The 5,924-nt window shown below is 50.4% G+C and overlaps 1 pseudogene; it reads left to right on the top strand.

Annotated features, from left to right (window-relative positions):
• Positions 1–2,151: 2,151 nt before the first annotated feature.
• LOC147114708 (uncharacterized) lies at positions 2,152–4,238 on the top strand (annotated as a pseudogene).
• The last annotated feature ends 1,686 nt before the right edge of the window (positions 4,239–5,924 follow it).

Genomic DNA, 5,924 nt, shown 5'->3' with positions numbered 1-5,924 from the left:
GATGGCGGAGGAGCGGGCTGGATGGCGCCAGAGGAGCTGGCACGGCACCTGTCCTGGGCCAACGTCTGGCTCGCGGTCGAAGCCATCGAATCGGTGAAAGTGGCACTGGGCCACGACTCCACTAGGTGTATCGAGGCGGCTCAAGCACGTGGGGCGATCCCGTCCGAGCTTTCCCGCGTTCGGACGGAATTCCTCATCGGCGCCCAGCCCCGAAACTCCCCTCGGGAACCGGCGCCTCACAACTTGAGCCGTCTCAAGGAAATACCCTCCGTGCCTTTTCATTCCGCGCGGAGGGGTTTCCTGTACAGGTTGCTCCTGCACACTCTCCACTTTGCCATCTTCGTCTACCGTCCAGACACGCCTTGGCGTGGCGTCTTGCCGACTGGCGGTGGTGGAGGTCCCCAACGGAGGGCTCTCTACGCGGGAGTCCTCCCTTGTTCCATCGGGGACTTGGCCTGGAGGGTGTTGCACGGAGCGATCCCGTGCAATAAGGTTTTAAGTAGGTTCACGGACTCCCAGGCCGTCTGCATTTTTTGCGGCCTGGAGGAGTCCGTGTTTCACGTTTATATGGAGTGTGAGAGGTTGCAGCCCCTCTTTCACTGCTTGAAGGGGCTGCTCCTCGATTTTTGGTTGCACTTCAGTCCCACGCTCTTGATCTACGGTCACCCGATGCGGAAGGGAGCGGACAGGTTGGAGGACCTCCTTGTGGGCCTGCTCCTGGGCCTGGCTAAAAGAGCCATCAATTGGTCCAGGCAGCGGGCGGTCGAGGGGGTCGTCCAGCCGGATTGCCTGCCTCTCTTCCGCAGCCATGTTCGCGCCCGGGTGGCCCTGGAGATGGAGCACGCGGTGTCCGCCGGCGCGCTTGAGTATTTCTGCGACCGGTGGGCGCCGCGGGGAGTGGAGTGCATTATCAACCCGGAAAACCAAATTGTAATTTGATTTGTTAAGTTTTAGTTGAACTTTTGTTTATTTACAGTCCAATTGGTTTTTTTTTTGGGTCCAAACAAAAAGAGTACCCTCTGTTCAGTAAATACCTGTTATTATTTTTCTCCTGCAGTCCGTGTATTATTTATACTCAGACACTACACCACCCAAACAGACCTCAGTTTAATATCTCATCGGAAAGATAGTACCTCTAATACTGCAGCACTCCTTCAGTACTTCAACAATGTCAGTCTAAATTGTGTACTACAAGTTCTAAGGTGGGGCATAAACTCACAACTGTTCCTCTGACTTAGAGGCAAGAGTGCTACCCACTGAGCCAAGCTGACACCTTTGATGTGTCGAGTAGCCAAGTAATGGGAAGCTCACCAGTGCTGTGCGGTTTTAGCTAGTTAAACCCCAGCAGTGCCCTGTGCACAATTACAGCTATCTGGACTTAGTTAAGTGGGATGTGTCCTGACAAAGAGAGAGCATACACTCTACTGATGTACATTTCTCAGTGGTATAGTCTGGTGACTATTAAGAATATGGATGGTTTCCCTATATTTCAGACACTCAGCTAACCCACAAAACCCTCTTATATAAATTATTAAGTAAATACTTTGTGAGTTTTGATGTAAAAGGATGTTTGACAAGTAGACTTGAAGCAGACTGTAATATGATCCATGGGAACTTAATGAAATTCCAATAATATTTACATTGCTATGTTGAGGAGGAGTAAGTTCTGTGAGCAATAAGAAACAGGGATAGTGTAGGTGGAAATGCTTTGATTAAATTTTTTGTTGAGGAGATCGTGGGGGTTAAATTGGATAAGACCCGAAAATGATTAACCCGCGCCTGTTCATTGCGCTGCAGACAGGACGTTAAATTTGCGCTGCCTGCTGATTTTCATGATTGGTGCATGCAGCCAGTACTACCTGCGCTGTTCATTGGCTGCACACATCAGCAGGGGCCCAGTATCGTGAGTTGCAAATTGCTTCTGAAGATTTTTCTAAGATGGCTCAACCTGCAAGAGAGCATGCATCAAGGTTTCTGCTAATGCACTTGGTGCACAGCGTGGAGAGGAGAGACATCCTGTATCTGTAGGGGCAGGAGGCCCTCGAGACATATGTTCATGAGGCAGTGGGAAGAAGTAGCGGCAGAGGTCAATGCCAGAAGTGTAGCTCCAAGAACATGGATGTAGTGCAGGAAGAAATTTAACGATCTGACATGAGTTGTCAGGGTGAGTGAGTTCAATTTTCAAATGACATATCCTAGCAACTGCACCACTAGCCTCATCCACTGCTCAATTCACTACACCCCCCATCACCCACCTACCAACAATCTCTATCAATCAGTACTCAACCCTTCACCTCGCCCTCACACACTCAGCACTGTGGCAGGCCACGCACCAATAACTCACACCACGCAAACACTGGCAACCATGACAGCCACATCACCCAAACATATTGCAGGACATTCACTGACACACTTCCTTCTTTCTTGCAGGAGAAGGTGGCGCATAACAGGAGGCAGCAGGAAAGAACAGGAGGAGAAGAAGCACACCTGCATGTTTTAACCTCCATGGAGGAGACAATGCTGGCCATCATGAGATGGGGTATTGCTGAGGCTGTAGCCACTGGCCGTGCTGGAAGGATCAATGATAAGGCTATCTGCATAGCGAATCCTCCTCTTATCCCACTTCTCCCTCATCTCACAATTTCTTCTGACTCACCAGCTGCAGGTGGTGTAAGCACACACTTCTTTTTCCTCTTCTCTCACCACAACCCAACCCTTGTCCCTTTTTTATTTCAGATACCCAAGAACTGGAACCTTCCCAGTCAGAGGAGGAAGAAGACAGTGAAGATGAAGAGACACCATCACTTGAACCTACACTCACAGCCACCAGCTCAGAGACTGACACTGCGCATATTTTAGAGGCTAGGAGAGAGGAAGGATCTGCACGTGGTGAGACACTGAGCACAAGTGTGCTGGAGTCAGGGCAGGGGGAAAGAATAGCGCAGGTGCCAGCTTACCGGAGGGTGAGGTCGCACACTAGTTCTGCTGCAGAGGTGTCAGATGAGGACTTCGATGGCCCAGGCTACAGGAGGCTGATGGGCATATACAATCAAATGCTTGGTGCACTGGAAAGCCTGCCAGAAAGCCTGTGCACAATATCAAGGAGCATGCAGGAGTCCAGCTCCAACTTGGCACAGGGCTTTAAGCAGAGTTTGAAGCCCATCCTTTCCTACCTGGAACAGGTAGTTACCTCTACCAACACACCTGTAGAACCCACCGTGATGCAGCGTCTGATGACCGATGTCACAGCTTCCATTGCAGCACAAACAGCTTATGTCAGAAGTCTGAGTGCTGCAGTGGAATCTCAGACTGCTGCCTTGCAAACTCAGAATACTGCCATCGATACCACTGTTCAAAGGGGTTTCCAGGGCGTCACAGCAGTCTATCAATTTGTTCTCCAACAGATAAGTAGAATTGTTGAGGTGTCGTCCTGGGAGAGTGGCAGTGGCTCCATGGAACAAGAACCTGCTGTCCTCTCTCAGGCTGACAGCATTCCTGCACCCACCCTTTGCCACTCCTCCACTCCCTTGCTATTGCCTGTCAGCCAGATAGCCCAGGCCGAGATAGTGCAGTCTAAAGCTAGGCCCTCTAGGCCTATGCTGCTCGAGGTCATCCGCCAAGGCCATCTGCAGGCTCCTCAGTTGAAGGTCAGCAGCCTTCCACCATCCATGCTGTAGCCACTGGGGAAGCACTTTGTTGGACTTCACAGTGTTAGCTGTGGCTCAGTTGGTAGCACCCTTGCCTCTGAGTCAGAAGGTTGCAGGTTCACAGTCCCACTCCAGCAACTTGAGCACAAAACTCTAGGCTGACACTCCACTACAGTACTGAGGGAGTGCTGCACTGTCGGAGGTGCTGTCTTTCAGATGAGATGTTAAACTGTCTACCCTCTCAGGTGGATGTAAAAGATCCTATGGCACTATTTTGAAGAAGAGCAGGGGCGTTATCCCCGGTGTCCTGGCCAATATTTATCCCTCAATCAACATCACTAAAACAGATTATCTGTTCATTATCACATTGCTGTTTGCTGTGTGCAAATTGCCTGCCGCAATTCCTACATTACAACAGTGACTAAAGTACTCATTAGCTGTAAAGCACTTTGGGACGTTCGGTGGTCGTGAAAGGCGCTATATAAATGCAAGTCTTTCTTTAGGAGTGCTAGGATAGGCAAAGGCACATGGAAGACAGGCACTAAGGGAATGCACAAGGGTGATAAGTTTCATTTTCTATGCATTATTTAATAAGTAAATTTATAAAATTGGATTTGAATGTGCATTTTCTGGTGGTTTTTATTTTTGTGTTGTCAGAAAGAGGACAATGTGATGGTCAGAGATAGAGGAAAGGTAAGGACTGTGGGACTGTTGCTGAATGGGGAGATGTAGTTGAGGTTACTGGTATCGCTCATGAATAACCTGATCATGTAGAGCAGGAAGGGGTTGGCTACATTGTAGCCTTCCTCTTCCTGTTCCTTCATTTCCTGTTGCATTTCCTCCTCCTCCTCTTCCTCCTCCTCTTCCTCATGCTCCTGCTCCTCAATATCTCACTTGATAAGTGGTGGTAACGGCTGTTCACTCATAATGGCCAGGTTATGCAGCATACTACTGTGGTGAAATATATGCCTTCATCAGCCCATGTGTTTTACCTGCTTGTATTGTGTGAACCGCCCCCTTTTGTTCCTATTGTGTGTATTGGCTACGCCCCTGTCTTTTGCCATATAAAGGTCTCAAGAGCTGTATGAGTCATTCCTACCAGACGAACCCGATGTGGGAAGATCTGCAATGCTGCAATGTTCTTAGTGATTAAAAGCCTTTAGTTGAATCCTTTAAACTCCTTGTCTTTGAGTTATTGAAGGCACATCAATTTTAATCACTAAAACACCAAGATGGATCGACTCCTGAAACCAGAGCACTTGGATCTGGACCCCCATGCCTCAGACGCAGCCACACAGTTCGGATACTGGTTCCGATGCTTCGAATTTTTCATTGCAAACTCATCCACCGCCATAGCAGCCGCAACCGCTACCGGAGACATGAAACTGGGAATCCTGCGAAACTGGGTGAGCCATCGGGTCTCCCCTCTCATCCAAGATGCCACCAGCTACGGGGATGCCTGCTCCATTCTGAAGGCCCACTACGTGCGGCCAATAAACGAGGTGTACGCCAGGCATCTTCTGACTACTCGCACGCAGCGGCATGGTGAGTCACTAGAGGACTTTATACTAAGCCTAAAAGTACTGGGCAGAGACTGTAACTGTAAGGCCGTGTCTGCCATCGTGTACACGGAGGAGCTGATTCGAGACTCCCTTATTGCGGGCCTCAGTTCAAATTACATTCGGCAGAAACTGTTTGAAAAGGAGGGACTGGACTTAAAACAGGCTATAGATATAGCGCGATCGCTGGATATGGCCCAGAAGAACTCTGAATCCTGTTCCCCAGGCCACGTGGCCCACTCCACCTCGTGCGCGCCGTGGGGGCCGCCATCTTGGAAGCCATCTTCACCTCCCAGGTCTCAGGCCAGCCCAGCACCATCGGAGCCCCAGCCTCCACCCAGGAGCCCCACTACTGCCGCGATGCATCGGGGCCCGAAATGCTACTTCTGCGGCCAGGACAAACACTCCAGGCATCTGTGCCCAGCGAAGGGCACCACCTGTTTTAAATGCGGGAAGAAAGGACATTTCAGCAAAGTCTGCAGAGGGAACCCCGCCTCCAACTCCACCACCGCCGCGTGCGCGCCGTGGGGGCGGCCATCTTGGACGCCATCTTGTCCACCCTCATGGAGTCCACCATCTTGCCCCAACTACACGGACCTCCAGGACCCACTAGTGGCCTCGATCACTGTGGATCAATCCAGGCCACATCCGTTGTCCAAATCGATGATGGACATAGAGGTAAACGGGAACAAGGTTAAATGCTTGATTGACTGCGGGA

The sequence above is a fragment of the Somniosus microcephalus genome, chromosome 7, assembly GCF_052327205.1.
Source record: "Somniosus microcephalus isolate GS21.2 chromosome 7, FLI_Smic_1.0, whole genome shotgun sequence".
In the NCBI taxonomy this organism is placed as follows: Eukaryota; Metazoa; Chordata; class Chondrichthyes; order Squaliformes; family Somniosidae; genus Somniosus; species Somniosus microcephalus.
Note: the sequence above shows the minus strand (reverse complement) of the source record. Positions and strands in the feature narration are given on the sequence as shown.